Source organism: Sciurus carolinensis, unplaced genomic scaffold, assembly GCF_902686445.1.
Source record: "Sciurus carolinensis unplaced genomic scaffold, mSciCar1.2, whole genome shotgun sequence".
NCBI classification, from domain to species: domain Eukaryota; kingdom Metazoa; phylum Chordata; class Mammalia; order Rodentia; family Sciuridae; genus Sciurus; species Sciurus carolinensis.
This window is the reverse complement of record NW_025920258.1, coordinates 43,620-56,056: the sequence shown is the minus strand read 5'-3', so window position 1 is coordinate 56,056 and position 12,437 is coordinate 43,620. Positions and strand designations below refer to the sequence as shown.

Genomic DNA, 12,437 nt, shown 5'->3' with positions numbered 1-12,437 from the left:
GTGACCCCTGCAATCCTGCCCGTCTGGGTACCTGGGATTGTTATTCGATTCCCTTCAACAACTCAATGTTTGAAACGTAAAATTTGAAGGGAACTTGATCACTCCTACAGGAATTACTTGCAGAAGTCACTCATATTTCCAAAAACTAAATACAAACACCAAGTCCTATAGAAACAGCAAGGTACCGCCTGCCTCTGTGCCCCGCCTTCCTGGTCCAACCAATGTGGATTGAAAATATTCAGGGAAAAATCCCACATATATTGACAATGTGCACACAGATTTTTTCTTTGTCTTTATTCCTTAGAGTATAGAAATTATTTATATACCTTGGCACTGTGTTAGGATTGTAAGTTATCTAGAGGTGAAGATTTTGTTTTGTTTTGTTTTGTTTTTTGGTACCAGGGATTGAACCCAGAGGTGCTTAACCACTGAGCCACATCCCCAGCCTTTTTTTAAAAATTTTTATCTTGACATGGAGTCTTGCTAAGTTGCTTAAATTCTCACTAAGTGACTGAGGCTGGCCTCCAACTTGCAATCCTCCTTCCTCAGCTTCCCTCGCTGCTGGGATGACAGGCATGCACCATTGTGTCCAGCTAGAAATGAGTTAAAGCATACGGCATGATGTGCGAGGCTCTCTGCAGAAACTCCACCATTTTACCTAAGGAACTCCAGCCTCTGAGGACGCGGGCATCTGCGGGACACCTGGGGTCCCTGCCCTGCGAATACTGAGGAATGACTGTAATTAAATGCTACCTAGGTACTCTCGCGTGCAAAGACTCTGAACCTGGGGTCAGCTGCAATTTTTCCTGCAAAAGAGTGATCAGTTGACGGATGTATTAAAGACACTTCAGCATTGAGGGGAAGTTTTCTCCTGGAGGACTTGAAAGAACTGGAAAAGAAATGTCTCTGTCAGGCAGCACGCCACAGTCAGTGCCCCTCTGTCTGATGGTGACATGCAGCCCACGCTTGGGGGACAGCTGTGGGAGTCAGTTCTTCTCAGCCAGAAGGGATCCTGACCCTTGTGTGTTCTGCCCTGCGTGGACAGAGCTGCCCCTGATTGCTTTATTTGTCCCGGTCCAACCTGCTTCTGAACCAGACCCGTAGCCCTGCCTTGTCCTGGGTCGCCCCAAATCCAGGAATAATCTGGTTTCAGACCCAAGTCACACCCAGAGAGCTGTGTCACCAGGTGTGGCTTCTCTCTGCCAGATGTCAAATAGGAATGGTGGTCCCTGGCTGGAGAGTGGAGATAGAGATGCTGACGTGCAGGGGGGTCCCTTCAGTCACCCCCCTAAATCTCAGACCCTCCACCTCGGGCATGGGCAGCTCTGTCTCCCCTCCCCCTAATGTCCTTAGTGGTGCCCCTGGGGCCCCATAGGAGAGCTGAGGAAGCAGGAAGGGGGCGGTTCGCAGTGGGGCTTCCTATCCACCCATCTTCAGCACTTTCTTCCAGTCTCAGGGAAGGCTGATGAACTCTGATGGATGCCATGTGACCTCGCTGCATTTGTCTGCCACCTGTATGTCCTCCAGGGCCCAGGGAAGCCAAGGTGCTAGGCCTATGGGTTTGGAGTGGCCCCCAGCGTCCACCCCAGTGGCCCCACTCACGTGTGCTGTGAGCTCAGGTGGGGGCCTTTGCCAACCGAGCCTTGGTTTTCTCATCTGGGAAATGGGGGTGAGAACTCCAAACCCACAGCTTTGGTGTGAAGTGAACTTCAGGCCCCATGAAGGTCACAGGGAGGACAGGACACTCTGAGCTGCAGACTGTGGGCCTTCAGGAGAGATGCTCCTGGATCAGGAACCCAAGGAGCGAGGAACCAGGATAGCGAGGCCAGGTGGCCAGAAGTTGGGTGGTCTGAGCCCAGGAGAGGCCATATAATGAGCTCCTTGGGCACCTCAGGTGCCAGCTCTGCGTCCAGCTCTGTGCTGGGACCTGGGGGACCTGGGAAGTGCAAGGTAGCTTCCTCCCTGATCTGGCCATTGTCTGGCTGGGGAGGGAGGGTTCCCATGATCTTTGGCTGAGAAAGGGACCCGTGGGCACCGCTGTCATGTGCCCAGGGTTCTGGACGCCACTTGCTGCCTCTGTGTGCACACCTGCAGTGACGGGGACTGTCCCTGATGGGCTGTCCTTGTCCTGGCCTGGAAACCTCCTGCTCACACTCCTAAGCCCTGTTCAAATGTCACCACCTTCCTGAGCCTTCCCTCAGAGGGAGGGATACCCACCCCTTCAGGTCCCCATCAAATGACATCAGCCCTCTCCCATGGTCCATGACCTTGCCCATCCCAACCGGACTGCTGCTTCACAGCCCTGCATTGGTTCCCACAGCTATGCTGCACGGCTCTCTCCCCACCCTGAGTGCTGTGAGCAAGAGGGACCCTGCCTCACCTTCTCTGCAGAGATCCACACGCTTGTCCACAGGCATGTTCGGCATGGCGGTTGTCACAAGTAAGGCCAAGGAGAGGTTCTCACGTCTGTGGACGCATCCTCAAAAAACTGCACTTCCAGTTGAAGAACAGGAAGGAAAAAGCAGCATCATATTGAGAAGGAGTCAGATCTCCTAGGGGAACAAACTTCTAGAGGAAGCTCTTGGAAGTGGAGGCCCAGAGAGGGTAAGAGTCTTGCCCAAGATCACACAGCAAGTCAAAACAGAGACAGAAAGAGCAATTGCATTTTTTTTTTGTTGTTGTTGTTCTTGAACAGGCTTGTTCAGAGTCTATGTGCTCTATAACTGAGGGAATGTTCTTCTTGGGGCTGGCATCTTTGCCAACAATCCAGGTCCCGAGGTGAATTTCCTCCTGGGTCACTTTATCCTCTTCCCTTTGGCAGCATTGTGGCATGCTAATTCCTGGTTCATGGCAGCAAAGCCCCATTTGGGGAAGCCGTATGGTCCATGGACGATTCTCCTGATCCCATCATGATCCCACACCATGGGCAGCGTGGAAGCCACTGCTATCTCCCCGAGAATCGCCTCCTAGAAAACATTCAGAGCCATTGTCCTTGCCCAGGTTTCCTGGATGCAGCGCCTAAGATAGTGTTTCATTGAAGCTGTGCTCTCAGCTGGGGGCCCAAGAAGCTCAGGAGGGAGACCTGCCCCCAGAGTTGTCCCGCCTTCAGGAAAAACGGCTGGCCTTGGCTTCGTGTGCTGCTTCCCTCATGGGACCTGCCCCTGGCTGTGGGCTGCCTGCCTGGGGAAGGGGGCCCCTTCATAGCCCCTGGGGGTCCAGTGGCTACTTTCCATAGCAGGAGGCAAGTGTGAGCTTCATCTCCAGCAGTCACAGTACTAAAAGGAACCTGGGTGGACACAGCTGGGGACCGTGAGGGTGTCCCCTGAGCTGTGCACAGAGTCATCAGTAAGGTTGCTCATTTTCTAAATGAACAAGTGAAAGATGGGAAACAACAGAGGTGTCCAACAGTTAGGGATTAGACAAATAGATTAGGTAAGGACACCAATGGTGGAATTCTATGCCTCCATTGAAAGTAATGGTGTTCAAGTTTTTTTGTTTTTAATTAAAAAACATTTTAGTTGTGGATGGACCTTTATTTAATTAATTAATTAATTAATTAATTAATTAATTAATTTATTTACATGTGGTGCTGAGGATGGAACCCCATGCCTCATACATGCTAGGCAAGTGCTCTACCACTGAGCCACAACCTCAACTACTGTTAAAGGTTATTGTTATCAGATGAAGATGTGTTTGAGATACAACATTAAATAAAAACCAAGAATATAAAGTTTCATCTAAAGTATCAATTTTGTAAAGAAAAAAAACTATCAATAGAAAACTCATGATGATGTTTCTGAAAAGTAGGTCTAATGGGTGACTTTTCTGTGTTGATTTGGCTAGCCCAAGGTGCCCAGTTGTTTGGTCCAAGACTAGATGTTGCCATGAAGATATGTGTATGTGTGAAGATATGTATATACGTGAAGACATTGTGTATATGTGTATTGTGTAATTGTGTATCTACAATTATATGGTAAAGGAGATTACTCTTGATGATACGGGTGGGCATTGTCTAATCAGTTGAAAGCCTTAAGGAGAGAAGCTGAAGTTTCCTGGGGAGGAAGAAATTCGGTTTCAAGACTGCAGAATGCACCCCTGCCTGCATTTACAGGTTTCTGGCCTGGCCTACCAAGTCAGACTTTCCAACTCCTACAGTATGCCAACAAACTCCTTAAAATAAATCTCTTAATATGCACATATATCCACACAGTCTGTCGGTTCTATTTCAGAGAACTCAGATCCCATAGGATTAGAGGTAAATTTTCTGTCTATCTTTTGGATCAACTCCTTTCTAACTCTTTCTACAAGGAATATATACTTTTATGAACTAAAGACAAAGAAAAAATAAGAAGTGACTCCTGTCAAATTTGTATTGTGCACATTTAAAATTAGGCTCAGTTACTTCTCAAATCTCGAGTTGAACATACCTTCCCAGAAGCAGCTGTCACCTAAAACAAAGGACACTGTTGACATTGTGTGGATCTCAATCACAAGCACAGGAATAGGTGCCAATCATTAAGTTCCTACTACGTGTTGTTCACTCTGATGAGCACATGTCATTTTTGACAACTAGGGGCAATTAACCACCAAACCACATCTCCAGTCCCCCCTTTTTACTGGGAGACAGGGTCTCACTAAGTTGCTTAGGGTCTTGCTAAGTTGCTGAGGCTGGCCTCAAACCTGAGATCCTCCTGCCTCAGCCTCCAGAGCCCTGGGATTTCAGGTGTGCACCACTGTACCCAGCTGTTGAGCACTTTGGAAACATCAGCAACATCAGCTGGTCCCACTCTCTGGAAGACTCTGCAAAGTTCATGGAGACTCACTTCACAGAGGACAGAAGCAGAACTTAGAGGAACCTAAGGAGCCACTGTTGGCAAGACCTTACTGAGGCTCATCTCAGAAACACATGTCAGCCTGGGGAAAAAGCAAAGCCAACTGCAGAAGCCAGATGCCTCCACCTGTAAGGGACCTGGGTGTGTCCATAGGGTACAACTGGACACTCTTTAGCACACACACAGGTGTCTATATGTTCAGAGAAAAGGATATGAAATGACTCCCTGAGAAGGTTGGGAGTGTTTACCAATGACGCTTTTATATTTTAGCCACCAAAGACATCCGAGTGATTATTTTTACCTCCCGATACCTGGCGACCCAGAAGTCCTTCACTGTGGTGCCAAATCAAACCAGGGACAGCTGATTTTGGTTAAATTGCTAATTTCTGGAGCATGCTGTGGTGACACCAGGCAGTTGTATCCTCATGTTCCCTGACTCTGTCCCCAGCCTGGTGTGAGAGCCACCATCGGTGACCTCCTGTGAACTCCCTCCAGGCCTCAGTTTCCCCACACAGATGGGAAGCAGGGGTCAGACCATTCAAGGAGCCTCACACCTGCAGTCATGGAAATATCCAGAAGAGTGCAGAGCTGCCTCTGATGGCCTTGTGTCTTGGCAGTTAGAAGGCTGGACTTTCTGTCCTCCAGTCCCCAAACAAGGAAGCATCAGACTCAGATGCCTCGGGGAGCCCTGGGCAGCCTCCCGTCCTGTGGCTGCTTCAGGGAAGCCCATTTCTGAGGCTCAGGGAGTGTGCTAGGCAGGGCACTGGGGCAGGCAGGCCACAGCTGGGTGGGTGACGCTCACTTGACCAGAAAGCCCAGCGATGCTGGCCTGCTCCAGAACTGGCTCCAGCTCCCTGTGAACCCCACCAGTGTTCAGGGAGTGGGGCTGGCGCCAGGCTCCCTGCAGCTGCACTGGACCCTTGATCTGCTCCCCAGCCCTGCAAGGAAGGGGTCTCACCCCCCCAACTCATCCTCCAAGGTTGGTCCTTCCCTGAGCCCCTCCTATGATCCAGGGGGTCTGAGACCCTCAGGTCCCAACAGAGCTGCCTGGGAAGGGGTCACTGGAGTTTGGGCACGTGGTGTGGGGTGCATCAGTCGGTCAGCACATGTGGCAGGCGGGAGCTGAATGCACCACAGGAGGAGAGCCCAACAGCACCCAGGTGTGCTCAGGTGTTGGGGCACGAGGCTGAGCATGCATCTCGCACACGCTGCTAGTGTGTGTCCTGCTGTGCATGAGCAAGTGAGCATCAGCCTATGTCCCTATATGTGTGCATGTGTGTGCCTGTGTGTGTGTGGCATGGGGCATGAATCCTCCCTGTGGATGCTGAACAGTGAGGATCCCAGGGAGACCCAGGGGCCTTGTGGATCTCTTGGTCATCCAGGGCGAAGGGCAGGCATGTGCCCACCTGCCTGGATGGTCTCCTGGCAATGGGTGTCCAGCTGTGCTGTGTGTGCTTGAGGACACTTGGGCAGACACTTGTGGGTCACCATCACACCTCTGTGAGCCCAGTCTCACCATGGGGGGGGTTGTGCATGTGGAGAGGATGACCACAGGGACTCTCTCCGGGTTGCCTGGCAACAGTTAGTGGATTGGAGGACTCCCCGCCTCTAGCACAGGGAGAGGTCTAGTTTCTGCCCACCTCCTCATATCCCTGCCAGCTCCATGCCACCAGGGCTTTGGCATTTCCCAGCAATCCCATGAGCGACTGGCACCTGGTTGGAACATGCTATTTCCCCAGTGCCAGCACCACACAGAGAGAAATGGGACAGGTGGGGACCAGCCCAGGCAGGCCCTCACCAGGAAGCCAAGAGCACTCAGGACCCTTACACCTGATGCTCACAGCCAGGGACAATGCTGGTGTCTGTGAATGATGCATCTCAGATGGTCTTTGGAGTCCCTTTGCTAATTTGGGTCCTCCTTACTGTTACTGGGGGTTGCTCTTGCAACCTCTTGCAGCCATGACCTTGAGTAACCAAAGGCACTGGGGCGTCTGTCAGGGTCCATGTGCTCCTCACCTGGGGTCCCATGGCCAAGTGCTCTGACCTCCCCACTTCCCCCACTGGGCACCACTTTCCTGGGCTCAGTCTGATAGTGCCACATCAGCATGCATCTCAGATGGCCTCGAGGGTCCAGCCACAACCCAGGGCCCTGGAAGGTCTGCCAGCTGGTGTCCCAGCAGAAGGCCTTGGTACTTCCTTGAACCAACAGGCTCAGGATGGGCGGTTCAGGCCATGTGACAGGAAACTTATGACCAGGAGATGCCAGCTCTAGCCCGATTGGGCTTCTCCCCTCTGGAACCCTTCATCATCACCTGTAGAACAAGAAGTTCTCCTCCATGAAGCACCAACTGGCAACTCCACACCCCTCAGCTTTGACCATGGGTAGTTTCCCTGTATCCCAGAGCCTCAGAGTGCTCACCTGTAGGATGGCAGCATGAATATGGGGTGGGCCATTCAGAGATGGACAGGAACAAGCCTTGTGAACCTGGTATTGAGGAAGGGGCAGTCCAAGGCCCGGGTACTGGCTGTCCTTAGAAAAGATGGGGAGAGGAGAAAGGAAGACTTCGCTGTCATGGTTCTGCAGAGATTGGTCACCTTTGGCATTTAAGCAGCTGCTAATGAGTCCCTGAGTCCCCTGCTTATTGAGGAGGGCTCCCCTGAATGTCCTGAATATCAAAGAAGGTCAGGTTTTCAGAGGTCTGAAAGGGTTAGGGACCATCAGAAGCTACCACTGTGTGTCTCTTTGGTCAAGGTGTGTTCTGGGGCCAGAGGACAGTTTGGGAAGTCAATTCCAGGGTGGAGAATCTTCCTGAAGTATGCTTGGGAGGTGGGGGTGGGAAACTGTTGAGTCACAGGGGCTTCCTGACATTCAGTACAGGGGCTGGAGAGCCTTCTCAGCCAGCAGAGTTCTTTAGCTCAAGTCCCAGGAGCCTGGGCAGCCTCTTGGAGGCTGCTTCTCTCTGTGGGTGGCTCTCTATGGCACCTTAGTGATCTGGGCACAGTGAGTAGGAATGACAGCCCTGACCCTTGATGTTCCACTTCCCTCCTTCTGGGATATAGGTCACCTGGCTCTCCCCTTCAGGGGTGAGAAGCTCTCTTCTCTTCAAAATGAAGCGGCCAGGGGATCTGTTGTCCTTCCCGACACTCTCCTGCTCTCCACAGCAGTGAGAAGGTGTCTTCTCATATGCAGGGAACTCTGACATTCAGAAGGAAGGGCATCTGCTTAGGCCAGGCATGCCCTTAGCTGTGTGCCCTTGAGCAGGTGTCTTCACTTCACTGAGCCTCAGTTTTCCTCATCTGTAAGTGGGTCTCATCATGTGTTCCCTGCACAGCTGGGTGGAAGTCCCTGGAATGGACTTTAGGACTGTCTGAGATTCAGCAAATGCTGTGCCACTTCCTGTTCCCTTCTCATCACTTGTCCATGGTGTGTGAAGTTGCAGCACAAATCAGGGATCTCTGTTTTCCCAGCGATCATAATGCTTTCTTCAAGATGCATAAGACAGATTGCTTAGAGTCAGGGCAGGTCCAGTTTGCTGTCATCTGGGTTTCAGCCCCATGGAAAGGCAGCCAGCACCCACGAGCCCAACAGGTAGCAGCCCAGCATGGTTCTAAGGAACAACGTGACCCAAATCTTGCATGATTTTCAGCCCAGTGAAGATTCTGGCAACACCCTATGAAATCATAATGTTCACGAGTCCATCAGGTATCTCCCTCTGGGAGGAGAGTCACTCTTGCAGACACAGTTAGCAAACTACTGTGAAAAATGGGCTTCAACCAGGCATGATGGCACATGCCTGTCGTTCCAGTGGCTCAGGAGGCTGAGGCAGGAGGATCACAAGTTCAGAGCCAGCCTCAACAACTTGGCGAGGCCCTAAGCAACTCAGTGAGACCCTGTCTCTAATAAAATACAAAATGGGGCTGGGAATTGGACCCAATGGTTTAGTTCTCCTGGGTTCAATATCCATTTTTTTAAGACTCCAATCAAGGAGGAAGACCATTTCTTGGTTCTTTTGTAACCAGGCAGAGTCCAGGTGTCCAGGAGTCTGTGTCAAGGCAGAACAGCAGGTTCCTGCAGATATTGCCAGTAAAAGCACCCTGTGGGCTCAGAAAAAGGTGGGCTGGCCCCCTACCTCAGGTAGAGGCCCATTCAGGGTAGTGTTGGGAGATAAGTAGCCTCCTTTGGATCTCCAGGGAAACTCCACTAGGAAACAGTGATAATACCGAGTAACGACTCTGCACACAGAACCTGGCTTCTGCCTACCTGTTTCCTCCAACGCTGGCTTATTTCTCTTTCTGATGCAATACATGCTAGGGTCATGTGCCAGTGGCTTGGAAGTCACCTCTTTCTGATTTATTTATGTATAAAACTGATCCCAGGCATGGAAAGTCAGAGAAAAGACCTCGGTGGTTTCATATTGCTTAGAGTCAGGGAACAAAGCAGAAGGAGGGCCAGGGTTGGGGAGAGGAGTTAAGCTGGAGCTGAGGAGTCCCCTGCCGAGAGGAGATGGGTCCTGAGTCCAATTCAAGGGGTCAGGGTGTCTACCATACTGTACTGAGTGAGAACCCCAATTGGGAGACCTGGGTTCCAGCCCATGATGGGTCCCTAAGAGGTGACATGGCTTTGGGAAAAAAACACACCTGCCTGTTATTTCCAGAAATCACCTCTAGGTTTCTGCAGACTCCACTTCCTTTGCCTGGATCTCTCTCCCATTCCTTGGTGACTTGCCCCTAGTCTAAATATTTTCCCCCTATCCACCAGGCACAACCTTATGCATTTTTGAGGCCCCCATACATACCCTCTACTCTTTGGAGCCTCCTTGGGGTTATTCAACTAAGCTGCTTCTGCTCTCTGAGTCTGAGCTTCTACATGTGTAAAATGGAGACACCAAGGAGGTGTCACCAATGTGACATGCAACCCATGGCTTTTGCTGATTCTGGGTTTCTGCTTGTGACTGGAGAACATGGCGTTCCCATTCCCCTGAACCTCCTTAGAATGCAATTGAACCCAAATGCTGCTCCCGAAGTCCTCTGAATATACCACCCATGGTTGTACCAACCTTATTGCTATCAGGGAGAGACAGTGCTCAGTTCCCCATCAAGTCTCCCCGTACCTGGTCCAGTGGGAGCTCATCAAATGGTCTGATTCAGGAAAGATCTCAAGACTGTTTCCAGATGCCATGTTGTCAACTGGGAGCTCACCATGAGTCCCCCTTGGACATATCAGCAGCCATCTGTCTTCTTATCCAAGCTGCCACCATTCAAGCCTCAGCCACAATAGCCTTGAGGTTGACAAGGCTGGGATTGTCCTTCAGAGTCCAGCTGAAGGTGCTCAGGCTGCAGACCTTGTACGGTGACTGTTCAGAACTGGGTGGACTTTGAGAATCTAGGGCTCCACTCTCAGTAGAAATGACCAAGATCCCCACTCTTGGACATGATGCAAAGATGCTTCTGTCTGGTTCACGACTGCCCCCCAGGGCAATGGCAGCGGGCAAGCTGAGAGGTGCCATGGTATTCCTGCCAGTTTTAGGGACAGCTTCCCAGCACCCACCCAGCTACGGGAACACAACACAACTCACCCTAACAGATTCTAGTGACGTCTGCGTGTTGAGGTGGATATACTTCAGCTAATGGAAAAGTCTTTGATGGTTCATGGGAGGGTTATAATGCCAGATTGTCATGATATCTGTGAACTGTGAGAGTGTGTATGTGTGTATGACAGAGAGAGAGAGAGAGAGAGAGAGAGAGAGAGAGAGAGAGAGAGAGAGAGAGAGAGGAGGTCCAGATTATCCGGCCAACTGAACTGTAGCTAAGGAGGTCTGACTAATGTCTTACTAAGGACAAGTACAACCCAAATCTCCTTATCTGGCTCTGCCTCATCTACTGGCCTATTTTAGAGGCAGTAGCTTCCCCCTGTAAGTCTTCCTAACTTTGAGGCCATTGCTTCACATGGCCAAAATGTCACCATCCACATAACATAAACATGGGCATAGAGGATACCTGAGGTGACCATGTGAAATCTGCCCCTTTAGAGACACCAAGTCATACCAGACACCCACTGGCTGGCCCTCCTCCAGCGTGGATTCCACAGACCACCTCTACTCCTGCCAGCCAGGTGTCAAACCTGAGTTGAGACGAGTGGCAGGGAGATGGGGCAACCCGTTGGTGGTGACCAGAATGACTGCCAAGCCTGTGCATGGTGGGGCAGCTCAAGTTGGGCTTCGGAAATATGGGATTTGAAATACTGAACACATTATCAAGTTAAGGAGGGTTATTTTGTTTGTTTGTTTTTTGGTACCAGGAATTGAACTCAGGGGCACTTGACTCCTAAGCCACCTCCCCAGCCCTATTTTGTATTTTATTTAGAGACAGGGTCTCACTGAGTTGCTTAGGACCTCACTTTTTAGCTGAGGCTGTCTTTGAAGTGGCGATCCTCCTGCCTCAGCCTCCCTAGCTGCTGGGATGACAGGCATGAGCCACCACGTGCAGCAAGCAATGAGTTTTGTGAAATATGAAATTCACATGAATGAGGACTTTTTAATGCAAACAGAGGTGCTAACTTTCTGCCAAATCCTGTGCCAGCAGATCTGCATCCTAGGAGAGATCTACTGAGATCTAGCCTCATTATTCAAAGTCTGTTCCAGCCTGGTGTCACCTGGGACTCCTTAGAAAGGCAGAATTGTGTGGGCTTGCTGATGCAGCAGCCGATCTAGGTCTCTGGGGGCCTCTGAGGCATGTTCCAACTGGGGACGCACAGGCCACAGGGTCAGATGATTTTATGGTGGAGTTCTGTCACTGCCTCTGGATCAATGGTGTGATGGGGTAAGCCCAGCCCCCACTCCTCAGCAAGCCTTTTAGCTCCTTTTTTAGGTCTGAAGGTCACCTGGCACTAGACCACGTGACCTTTGGCAAGTTTACTCTGATGCTTTCAGTTCCCTGGCTGTAAAGGGGGCTAATTAACCATGGCAGTGACCTGAAAAGTCTGTAGGGAAGGTAAGTAAAGCCAAGCCCACCCCAGGCTGAGCACAGTACCTGGCAGGTGTCTGACAGGTGATTACTGCCATTCAATAGCCCTTCCCCTCAGGAGCAGGGCCATGCCACCATGGGACAATGCCCCCAGAGGAGGAACTGGTTCCTGTCCTCTCCTGTCTGCCTCCTCCTTCCCTGGGTTTGGAGACTGGTGAGTGCTTCCAACAAGACTCCAACTGGAAGTATCCATAGGCCCCGATGTGGGCCAGGAGGGCGTGGAGGCCTCCTGAGTTGGTCTAAGTCCTCCGCTGTCTGCCAGCCTCCTGACATGGAGACTCAGACTCAGCTTCCTCATCTGACAAATGGGAGCAGCTAAATACCAGGGCCCATTTCAAGGGTCACTGTGGAGAGCAGAGGGGCTGCTCCAGAGGTCATCCTCAGAAAGGACAGAGGGTCTGCTGGCATCACCAGGACAGTGGTGGCCATTGTCATCATCACCATCACTAGAGACAGCAAGGAAGGACAAGTTCAGGCTTTAGCTCAGTTTGGGAAGGAGGAAGCCAGGTAGGAATGAGGGAGACCCCTGGCGTGGGAGGCAGGGGAGGGTAGGGGCCCTGGGGATGTTCGGAGCAGCTGGAC

General features: G+C 51.3%; 1 pseudogene; it reads right to left on the bottom strand.

Moving 5' to 3' along the window:
- The window catches only part of LOC124975356 (WSC domain-containing protein 2-like), a 51,063-nt pseudogene that overhangs the window by 17,637 nt on the left and 20,989 nt on the right, over positions 1-12,437 (bottom strand).